Raw genomic sequence first — 12,206 nt, 5'->3', positions numbered from 1 at the left:
TGTCTCTACAACTTTCCCAGTGGGAGTTACAGGCAGTTTTCATCCTAGGGGGCGCTAGAGTGCAATTTTGATTTTTGGGGTTAGGTTTTTTCACTAAAGTGGTTGGGGCACGTTTTTCTATGTGTGTGTCAAATTTGGTGAGTTTTGAAGCATGTTAAGGGGGGCAAAGTAGTGCGCAAAGCTGCGGAATAATAAACCTTACAATAACAATAGTGTCCTTTGTCCATGTATAAAGGACTCTCTGTGGGAGTCCTTTATACATGGTACAGGCGGACCCTAATAAATGAATACACAATGTTAACATCTACAGTTATATTTTGATAAAGACAGGAAAAACTTGTAACAGCAACAAACATGGCTGCAGACGCAAAGTTCAATCATGAAACGGAATATGTACTTTACTGTACAATCTACTAATACAAGTTTCAATCAATCAAAAAAAGCCGCACACAAATAAGTTGTAGACCTCCATGCTTATCCAAGTTTCCATCTGTTTTTGTCGTGTAGAATGACGTCTGGAGCACAATAGATCCATATGTCTGGGAACTCGACCAACAGATAATCCTTGATATCACTCCACAACTATTTTTTTTTGCATAACGTACTGGGTCTATTCCATTGCATAGTTGGATTTTTTTGCTCCTATCTGCTTTTTGCAGGAAGATTTAAGCCTCTTGCTGTACAGCAGCCATCTTGGCTTGGTCGACCCCCACTGTCACGTGACAGAATACAAACAATTAAGGTGGAGTAGTTGTTAGAATGATTATGAATATATTATCACACAACCCTGTAACCCTGTAACACCCCTTGTTGTGAAATGACAACGTTACCTTTAACCATCCTAAAAAAACAATCTGTTATATTTTTCAATGTTTTTTTTACCACATTTACAGTCATTGGGTCCTATTGTTGAGTCTCACAAGGCTATTGGATCATAAATGTGTTTATAAGTCACGCCTTCTGGCCATGAACTCACACAACCTCTCCAGGTTTCCTTCGAACAACATCTATTTGTTTCATTGGACTAGATTAATCAGATTCAAATAAGTAAAATGTCTTTTATATTTTTTTTGGTTGTTATTACAGTGTCTAGAGCAGGGGTCGCCAACGCGGTGCCCGCGGGCACCAGGTAGCCCGTAAGGACCAGATGAGTAGCCCTTCATTATATATCATCTTGTGTGCACTACATTATGTTCAAGGACATAACATGAATGTGTTTCCTATCCTTGCAAAAAAAAAAAACCACGAAAAAAAACACGCCATATCACATTTAGTTTGCAGAAGAAGAGGTACCAGCAATGAGACAAAGGGAGAAGAATACACTGGAAAAAAGGCCCCTCTTAAAAAGAGTAAAAAAATAAATATATGTGTTTTTGCTTGTAATGAGCTAAGACATCTGCCAATAGAATAAGGCAAAATTGCCTTGGTAATATTTTGTAAAAGAAGACATCTTTAAGCTTTAAAAACTGAAAATCGGTCTTGAAATGAGCAATTAAAACTTATAATTAGCTATAATTACTAGAATTGTGAAGTTGTGTGAATAGCCTAAAAACAAAGTTATTATGTGTCACTAAATAATTATTATTCTGACTTGTGTTAGGTTTGTTTTGATATTTTGACGAGAAATTGGAACTTTAGTACTTGGTGAGAGTGTGAGGTTTTAACATGCCAAGTAAACTTTCATTTTCCATCCCCATCCAGGCACAACGTCCTAGGTCGGGGGTCACCAACCCGCGGCTCTCGAGCTGCATGTGGCTCTTTAGCGCCGTCCTAGTGGCTCCCTGGAGCATTTTTTTTAAAAAGGATGGAAAATGGAAAAAGATGGGGAAAATTTGTTTTTGTTTGTTTTAGTATATTTTTTGCTTGAGGACAAACATGACACAAACCTTCCCAATTGTTAGAAAGCCCACTGGTTAGTATGTTTGTGTGTATGCTTCACTGATGAACATCGTTTTGTCCTACTAACTTCGGTGGTTCTTGAACTCACCATAGTGTGGACTGTGACGCAAAAGTTTGTTTACATCCTGTCAGGTTCAAACACTGATGACATTTATTAAACAAGACAAGAGGCAAAGAATCAAACAGAGACATAATTCAATGTGGTTCAGTGAGGAGAAACGTGCACATCTGTACCCTTGCACAGTGTCATTACGTTCTACCAAAAGATCGCACGCCTCCTTCTTTTATTTTGGACCCTCCCCGACCACATGGCCACAGCTGCTTCCAAAGGACAAAGGTCGCAAAAAGTTGACAGAAAAGGTCGTAAACAGTTCACAGAAACGGTCAGTAACAGAGTTCGTAAAACAGTTCAGAAAGAGGTCCATAAAATAGTTAAAAAAGGAGGTTCAAAAAGGAGGTTCAAAAAGAGGTCGTCTGGAAATTGGGCAGATCCTGCCTTCTCTCCGCTTTGAAGTCCTTGGGTTGGAACAATATCTTTAGAAAACCCTTCATGTTGCTTTCCCCCCTACACAGTGGAGTTTTACGAGCCTTCTTCTTGGTAGGTTTCAAGGACAGCTTTTGTCTTCTTGCCGGGCACTCAATGTAACACACCGATTTTGTCGTTTGTTTTTCAGTTAAAAAAAGAGTTCGTAAAACAGTTAAAAAAGAGGTCCATAAAACAGTTAAAAAAAAGTTCATAAAATAGTTCAAAAAAGAGGTTCAAAAAGAGGTCGTCTGGAAATTGGGCAGATCCTGCCTTCTCTCCGCTTTGAAGTCCTTGGGTTAGAACAATATTTGTAGAAAACCCTTCTTGTTGCTTTCCCCCCTACACAGTGGAGTTTTACGAGCCTTCTTCTTGGTAGGTTTCAAGGACAGCTTTTGTCTTCTTGCCGGGCACTCAATGTAACACAACGTTTTTGTTGTTTGTTTTTCAGTTCAAAAAGGAGTTCGTAAAACAGTTAAAAAAGAGGTCCATAAAATAGTTCAAAAAGAGTTCATAAAATAGTTCAAAAAGGAGGTTCAAAAAGAGGTCGTCTGGAAATTGGGCAGATCCTGCCTTCTCTCCGCTTTGAAGTCCTTGGGTTAGAACAATATCTTTAGAAAACCCTCCATGTTGCTTTCCCCCCTACACAGTGGAGTTTTACGAGCCTTCTTCTTGGTAGGTTTCAAGGACAGCTTTTGTCTTCTTGCCGGGCACTCAATGTAACACAACGTTTTTGTCGTTTGTTTTTCAGTTCAAAAAAGAGTTCGTAAAACAGTTAAAAAAGAGGTCCATAAAATAGTTCAAAAAAAGTTCATAAAATAGTTCAAAAAAGAGGTTCAAAAAGAGGTCGTCTGGAAATTGGGCAGATCCTGCCTTCTCTCCGCTTTGAAGTCCTTGGGTTAGAACAATATCTTTAGAAAACCCTTCATGTTGCTTTCCCCCCTACACAGTGGAGTTTTACGAGCCTTCTTCTTGGTAGGTTTCAAAGACAGCTTTCGTCTTCTTGCCGGGCACTCAATGTAACACAACGTTTTTGTCGTTTGTTTTTCAGTTCAAAAAAGAGTTCGTAAAACAGTTAAAAAAGAGGTCCATAAAATAGTTCAAAAAAAGTTCATAAAATAGTTCAAAAAAGAGGTTCAAAAAGAGGTCGTCTGGAAATTGGGCAGATCCTGCCTTCTCTCCGCTTTGAAGTCCTTGGGTTAGAACAATATCTTTAGAAAACCCTTCATGTTGCTTTCCCCCCTACACAGTGGAGTTTTACGAGCCTTCTCCTTGGTAGGTTTCAAGGACAGCTTTTGTCTTCTTGCCGGGCACTCAATGTAACACAACGTTTTTGTTGTTTGTTTTTCAGTTCAAAAAAGAGTTCGTAAAACATTTAAAAAAGAGGTCCATAAAATAGTTTAAAAAAAGTTCATAAAATAGTTTAAAAAAGAGGTGATTGATTGATTGATTGATTGCGACTTTTATTAGTAGGTTGCACAGTGAAGTACATATTCCGTACAATTGACCACTAAATGGTAACACCCGAATAAGTTTTTCAACTTGTTTAAGTCGGGGTCCACTTAAATTGATTCATGATACAGATATATACTATCATATATACTATCATCATAATACAGTCATCACACAAGATAATCACATTGAATTATTTACATTATTTACAATCAGGAGTGTGGAGGGGGGGTGGGGTGGGGGGGGGGGGGTATGGACATCAAGTAGTGGACATAGAGAGAGAGAGAGAGAGAGAGAGAGAGAGAGATCAGAAGGCATAAGAAAAAGAATCTGCATTTGATTGTTTACATTTGATTATTAGCAATCCGGGGAGGGTGTTAGTTTAGGGTTGTAGCTGCCTGGAGGTGAACTTTTATAGCGGTTTTGAAGGAGGATAGAGATGCCCTTTCTTTTATACCTGTTGGGAGCGCATTCCACATTGATGTGGCATAGAAAGAGAATGAGTTAAGACCTTTGTTAGTTCGGAATCTGGGTTTAACGTGGTTAGTGGAGCTCCCCCTGGTGTTGTGGTTATGGCGGTCATTTACGTTAAGGAAGTAGTTTGACATGTACTTCGGTATCAGGGAGGTGTAGCGGATTTTATAGACTAGGCTCAGTGCAAGTTGTTTTACTCTGTCCTCCACCTTGAGCCAGCCCACTTTAGAGAAGTGGGTAGGAGGTTCAAAAAGAGGTCGTCTGGAAATTGGGCAGATCCTGCCTTCTCTCCGCTTTGAAGTCCTTGGGTTAGAACAATATCTTTAGAAAACCCGTCATGTTGCTTTCCCCCCTACACAGTGGAGTTTTACGAGCCTTCTCCTTGGTAGGTTTCAAGGACAGCTTTTGTCTTCTTGCCGGGCACTCAATGTAACACAAAGTTTTTGTCGTTTGTTTTTCAGTTAAAAAAAAGAGTTCGTAAAACAGTTAAAAAAGAGGTCCATAAAATAGTTCAAAAAAAGTTCATAAAATAGTTCAAAAAAGAGGTTCAAAAAGAGGTCGTCTGGAAATTGGGCAGATCCTGCCTTCTCTCCGCTTTGAAGTCCTTGGGTTAGAACAATATCTTTAGAAAACCCTTCATGTTGCTTTCCCCCCTACACAGTGGAGTTTTACGAGCCTTCTTCTTGGTAGGTTTCAAAGACAGCTTTCGTCTTCTTGCCGGGCACTCAATGTAACACAACGTTTTTGTCGTTTGTTTTTCAGCTCAAAAAAGAGTTCGTAAAACAGTTAAAAAAGAGGTCCATAAAATAGTTCAAAAAAAGTTCATAAAATAGTTCAAAAAAGAGGTTCAAAAAGAGGTCGTCTGGAAATTGGGCAGATCCTGCCTTCTCTCCGCTTTGAAGTCCTTGGGTTAGAACAATATCTTTAGAAAACCCTTCATGTTGCTTTCCCCCCTACACAGTGGAGTTTTACGAGCCTTTTTCTTGGTAGGTTTCAAAGACAGCTTTCGTCTTCTTGCCGGGCACTCAATGTAACACAACGTTTTTGTCGTTTGTTTTTCAGTTCAAAAAAGAGTTCGTAAAACAGTTAAAAAAGAGGTCCATAAAATAGTTCAAAAAAAGTTCATAAAATAGTTTAAAAAAGAGGTTAAAAAAGAGGTCGTCTGGAAATTGGGCAGATCCTGCCTTCTCTCCGCTTTGAAGTCCTTGGGTTCGAACAATATCTTTAGAAAACCCGTCATGTTGCTTTCCCCCCTACACAGTCGAGTTTTACGAGCCTTCTCCTTGGTAGGTTTCAAGGACAGCTTTTGTCTTCTTGCCGGGCACTCAATGTAACACAACGTTTTTGTCGTTTGTTTTTCAGTTCAAAAAAGAGTTTGTAAAACAGTTAAAAAAGAGGTCCATAAAATAGTTCAAAAAAAGTTCATAAAATAGTTTAAAAAAGAGGTTAAAAAAGAGGTTGTCTGGAAATTGGGCAGATCCTGCCTTCTCTCCACTTTGAAGTCCTTGGGTTAGAACAATATCTTTAGAAAACCCTTCATGTTGCTTTCCCCCCTACACAGTGGAGTTTTACGAGCCTTCTCTTTGGTAGGTTTCAAGGACAGCTTTTGTCTTCTTGCCGGGCACTCAATGTAACACAAAGTTTTTGTCGTTTGTTTTTCAGTTCAAAAAAAGAGTTCGTAAAACAGTTAAAAAAGAGGTCCATAAAATAGTTCAAAAAAAGTTCATAAAATAGTTCAAAAAAGAGGTTCAAAAAGAGGTCGTCTGGAAATTGGGCAGATCCTGCCTTCTCTCCGCTTTGAAGTCCTTGGGTTAGAACAATATCTTTAGAAAACCCTTCATGTTGCTTTCCCCCCTACACAGTGGAGTTTTACGAGCCTTTTTCTTGGTAGGTTTCAAAGACAGCTTTCGTCTTCTTGCCGGGCACTCAATGTAACACAACGTTTTTGTCGTTTGTTTTTCAGTTCAAAAAAGAGTTCGTAAAACAGTTAAAAAAGAGGTCCATAAAATAGTTCAAAAAAAGTTCATAAAATAGTTTAAAAAAGAGGTTAAAAAAGAGGTCGTCTGGAAATTGGGCAGATCCTGCCTTCTCTCCGCTTTGAAGTCCTTGGGTTCGAACAATATCTTTAGAAAACCCGTCATGTTGCTTTCCCCCCTACACAGTCGAGTTTTACGAGCCTTCTCCTTGGTAGGTTTCAAGGACAGCTTTTGTCTTCTTGCCGGGCACTCAATGTAACACAACGTTTTTGTCGTTTGTTTTTCAGTTCAAAAAAGAGTTTGTAAAACAGTTAAAAAAGAGGTCCATAAAATAGTTCAAAAAAAGTTCATAAAATAGTTTAAAAAAGAGGTTAAAAAAGAGGTTGTCTGGAAATTGGGCAGATCCTGCCTTCTCTCCACTTTGAAGTCCTTGGGTTAGAACAATATCTTTAGAAAACCCTTCATGTTGCTTTCCCCCCTACACAGTGGAGTTTTACGAGCCTTCTCTTTGGTAGGTTTCAAGGACAGCTTTTGTCTTCTTGCCGGGCACTCAATGTAACACAAAGTTTTTGTCGTTTGTTTTTCAGTTCAAAAAAAGAGTTCGTAAAACAGTTAAAAAAGAGGTCCATAAAATAGTTCAAAAAAAGTTCATAAAATAGTTCAAAAAAGAGGTTCAAAAAGAGGTCGTCTGGAAATTGGGCAGATCCTGCCTTCTCTCCGCTTTGAAGTCCTTGGGTTAGAACAATATCTTTAGAAAACCCTTCATGTTGCTTTCCCCCCTACACAGTGGAGTTTTACGAGCCTTCTCCTTGGTAGGTTTCAAGGACAGCTTTTGTCTTCTTGCCGGGCACTCAATGTAACACAAAGTTTTTGTCGTTTGTTTTTCAGTTCAAAAAAGAGTTCGTAAAACAGTTAAAAAAGAGGTCCATAAAATAGTTCAAAAAAAGTTCATAAAATAGTTCAAAAAAGAGGTTCAAAAAGAGGTCGTCTGGAAATTGGGCAGATCCTGCCTTCTCTCCGCTTTGAAGTCCTTGGGTTAGAACAATATCTTTAGAAAACCCTTCATGTTGCTTTCCCCCCTACACAGTGGAGTTTTACGAGCCTTTTTCTTGGTAGGTTTCAAAGACAGCTTTCGTCTTCTTGCCGGGCACTCAATGTAACACAACGTTTTTGTCGTTTGTTTTTCAGTTCAAAAAAGAGTTCGTAAAACAGTTAAAAAAGAGGTCCATAAAATAGTTCAAAAAAAGTTCATAAAATAGTTTAAAAAAGAGGTTAAAAAAGAGGTCGTCTGGAAATTGGGCAGATCCTGCCTTCTCTCCGCTTTGAAGTCCTTGGGTTCGAACAATATCTTTAGAAAACCCGTCATGTTGCTTTCCCCCCTACACAGTCGAGTTTTACGAGCCTTCTCCTTGGTAGGTTTCAAGGACAGCTTTTGTCTTCTTGCCGGGCACTCAATGTAACACAACGTTTTTGTCGTTTGTTTTTCAGTTCAAAAAAGAGTTTGTAAAACAGTTAAAAAAGAGGTCCATAAAATAGTTCAAAAAAAGTTCATAAAATAGTTTAAAAAAGAGGTTAAAAAAGAGGTTGTCTGGAAATTGGGCAGATCCTGCCTTCTCTCCACTTTGAAGTCCTTGGGTTAGAACAATATCTTTAGAAAACCCTTCATGTTGCTTTCCCCCCTACACAGTGGAGTTTTACGAGCCTTCTCCTTGGTAGGTTTCAAGGACAGCTTTTGTCTTCTTGCCGGGCACTCAATGTAACACAAAGTTTTTGTCGTTTGTTTTTCAGTTCAAAAAAAGAGTTCGTAAAACAGTTAAAAAAGAGGTCCATAAAATAGTTCAAAAAAAGTTCATAAAATAGTTCAAAAAAGAGGTTCAAAAAGAGGTCGTCTGGAAATTGGGCAGATCCTGCCTTCTCTCCGCTTTGAAGTCCTTGGGTTAGAACAATATCTTTAGAAAACCCTTCATGTTGCTTTCCCCCCTACACAGTGGAGTTTTACGAGCCTTCTCCTTGGTAGGTTTCAAGGACAGCTTTTGTCTTCTTGCCGGGCACTCAATGTAACACAAAGTTTTTGTCGTTTGTTTTTCAGTTCAAAAAAGAGTTCGTAAAACAGTTAAAAAAGAGGTCCATAAAATAGTTCAAAAAAAGTTCATAAAATAGTTCAAAAAAGAGGTTCAAAAAGAGGTCGTCTGGAAATTGGGCAGATCCTGCCTTCTCTCCGCTTTGAAGTCCTTGGGTTAGAACAATATCTTTAGAAAACCCTTCATGTTGCTTTCCCCCCTACACAGTGGAGTTTTACGAGCCTTTTTCTTGGTAGGTTTCAAAGACAGCTTTCGTCTTCTTGCCGGGCACTCAATGTAACACAACGTTTTTGTCGTTTGTTTTTCAGTTCAAAAAAGAGTTCGTAAAACAGTTAAAAAAGAGGTCCATAAAATATTTCAAAAAAAGTTCATAAAATAGTTCAAAAAAGAGGTTCAAAAAGAGGTCGTCTGGAAATTGGGCAGATCCTGCCTTCTCTCCGCTTTGAAGTCCTTGGGTTAGAACAATATCTTTAGAAAACCCTTCATGTTGCTTTCCCCCCTACACAGTGGAGTTTTACGAGCCTTCTTCTTGGTAGGTTTCAAAGACAGCTTTCGTCTTCTTGCCGGGCACTCAATGTAACACAACGTTTTTGTCGTTTGTTTTTCAGTTCAAAAAAGAGTTCGTAAAACAGTTAAAAAAGAGGTCCATAAAATAGTTCAAAAAAAGTTCATAAAATAGTTCAAAAAAGAGGTTCAAAAAGAGGTCGTCTGGAAATTGGGCAGATCCTGCCTTCTCTCCGCTTTGAAGTCCTTGGGTTAGAACAATATCTTTAGAAAACCCTTCATGTTGCTTTCCCCCCTACACAGTGGAGTTTTACGAGCCTTCTCTTTGGTAGGTTTCAAGGACAGCTTTTGTCTTCTTGCCGGGCACTCAATGTAACACAACGTTTTTGTTGTTTGTTTTTCAGTTCAAAAAAGAGTTCGTAAAACATTTAAAAAAGAGGTCCATAAAATAGTTTAAAAAAAGTTCATAAAATAGTTTAAAAAAGAGGTTCAAAAAGAGGTCGTCTGGAAATTGGGCAGATCCTGCCTTCTCTCCGCTTTGAAGTCCTTGGGTTCGAACAATATCTTTAGAAAACCCGTCATGTTGCTTTCCCCCCTACACAGTCGAGTTTTACGAGCCTTCTTCTTGGTAGGTTTCAAGGACAGCTTTTGTCTTCTTGCCGGGCACTCAATGTAACACAACGTTTTTGTCGTTTGTTTTTCAGTTCAAAAAAGAGTTTGTAAAACAGTTAAAAAAGAGGTCCATAAAATAGTTCAAAAAAAGTTCATAAAATAGTTTAAAAAAGAGGTTAAAAAAGAGGTTGTCTGGAAATTGGGCAGATCCTGCCTTCTCTCCACTTTGAAGTCCTTGGGTTAGAACAATATCTTTAGAAAACCCTTCATGTTGCTTTCCCCCCTACACAGTGGAGTTTTACGAGCCTTCTTCTTGGTAGGTTTCAAGGACAGCTTTTGTCTTCTTGCCGGGCACTCAATGTAACACAACGTTTTTGTCGATTGTTTTTCAGTTCAAAAAAGAGTTCGTAAAACACTTAAAAAAGAGGTCCATAAAATAGTTCAAAAAAAGTTCATAAAATAGTTCAAAAAAGAGGTTAAAAAAGAGGTCGTCTGGAAATTGGGCAGATCCTGCCTTCTCTCCGCTTTGAAGTCCTTGGGTTGGAACAATATCTTTAGACAACCCTTCATGTTGCTTTCCCCCCTACACAGTGGAGTTTTACGAGCCTTCTTCTTGGTAGGTTTCAAAGACAGCTTTCGTCTTCTTGCCGGGCACTCAATGTAACACAACGTTTTTGTCGTTTGTTTTTCAGTTCAAAAAAGAGTTCGTAAAACAGTTAAAAAAGAGGTCCATAAAATAGTTCAAAAAAAGTTCATAAAATAGTTCAAAAAAGAGGTTCAAAAAGAGGTCGTCTGGAAATTGGGCAGATCCTGCCTTCTCTCCGCTTTGAAGTCCTTGGGTTAGAACAATATCTTTAGAAAACCCTTCATGTTGCTTTCCCCCCTACACAGTGGAGTTTTACGAGCCTTCTCTTTGGTAGGTTTCAAGGACAGCTTTTGTCTTCTTGCCGGGCACTCAATGTAACACAACGTTTTTGTTGTTTGTTTTTCAGTTCAAAAAAGAGTTCGTAAAACATTTAAAAAAGAGGTCCATAAAATAGTTTAAAAAAAGTTCATAAAATAGTTTAAAAAAGAGGTTCAAAAAGAGGTCGTCTGGAAATTGGGCAGATCCTGCCTTCTCTCCGCTTTGAAGTCCTTGGGTTCGAACAATATCTTTAGAAAACCCGTCATGTTGCTTTCCCCCCTACACAGTCGAGTTTTACGAGCCTTCTTCTTGGTAGGTTTCAAGGACAGCTTTTGTCTTCTTGCCGGGCACTCAATGTAACACAACGTTTTTGTCGTTTGTTTTTCAGTTCAAAAAAGAGTTTGTAAAACAGTTAAAAAAGAGGTCCATAAAATAGTTCAAAAAAAGTTCATAAAATAGTTTAAAAAAGAGGTTAAAAAAGAGGTTGTCTGGAAATTGGGCAGATCCTGCCTTCTCTCCACTTTGAAGTCCTTGGGTTAGAACAATATCTTTAGAAAACCCTTCATGTTGCTTTCCCCCCTACACAGTGGAGTTTTACGAGCCTTCTTCTTGGTAGGTTTCAAGGACAGCTTTTGTCTTCTTGCCGGGCACTCAATGTAACACAACGTTTTTGTCGATTGTTTTTCAGTTCAAAAAAGAGTTCGTAAAACACTTAAAAAAGAGGTCCATAAAATAGTTCAAAAAAAGTTCATAAAATAGTTCAAAAAAGAGGTTAAAAAAGAGGTCGTCTGGAAATTGGGCAGATCCTGCCTTCTCTCCGCTTTGAAGTCCTTGGGTTGGAACAATATCTTTAGACAACCCTTCATGTTGCTTTCCCCCCTACACAGTGGAGTTTTACGAGCCTTCTTCTTGGTAGGTTTCAAAGACAGCTTTCGTCTTCTTGCCGGGCACTCAATGTAACACAACGTTTTTGTCGTTTGTTTTTCAGTTCAAAAAAGAGTTCGTAAAACAGTTAAAAAAGAGGTCCATAAAATAGTTCAAAAAAAGTTCATAAAATAGTTCAAAAAAGAGGTTCAAAAAGAGGTCGTCTGGAAATTGGGCAGATCCTGCCTTCTCTCCGCTTTGAAGTCCTTGGGTTAGAACAATATCTTTAGAAAACCCTTCATGTTGCTTTCCCCCCTACACAGTGGAGTTTTACGAGCCTTCTCTTTGGTAGGTTTCAAGGACAGCTTTTGTCTTCTTGCCGGGCACTCAATGTAACACAACGTTTTTGTCGTTTGTTTTTCAGTTCAAAAAAGAGTTCGTAAAACAGTTAAAAAAGAGGTCCATAAAATAGTTCAAAAAAAGTTCATAAAATAGTTCAAAAAAGAGGTTCAAAAAGAGGTCGTCTGGAAATTGGGCAGATCCTGCCTTCTCTCCGCTTTGAAGTCCTTGGGTTAGAACAATATCTTTAGAAAACCCTTCATGTTGCTTTCCCCCCTACACAGTGGAGTTTTACGAGCCTTCTTCTTGGTAGGTTTCAAAGACAGCTTTCGTCTTCTTGCCGGGCACTCAATGTAACACAACGTTTTTGTCGTTTGTTTTTCAGTTCAAAAAAGAGTTCGTAAAACAGTTAAAAAAGAGGTCCATAAAATAGTTCAAAAAAAGTTCATAAAATAGTTCAAAAAAGAGGTTCAAAAAGAGGTCGTCTGGAAATTGGGCAGATCCTGCCTTCTCTCCGCTTTGAAGTCCTTGGGTTAGAACAATATCTTTAGAAAACCCTTCATGTTGCTTTCCCCCCT

Source organism: Entelurus aequoreus, linkage group LG13 (genome assembly GCF_033978785.1).
Source record: "Entelurus aequoreus isolate RoL-2023_Sb linkage group LG13, RoL_Eaeq_v1.1, whole genome shotgun sequence".
Lineage (NCBI taxonomy): Eukaryota > Metazoa > Chordata > Actinopteri > Syngnathiformes > Syngnathidae > Entelurus > Entelurus aequoreus.
This window is presented reverse-complemented; position numbering follows the sequence as displayed.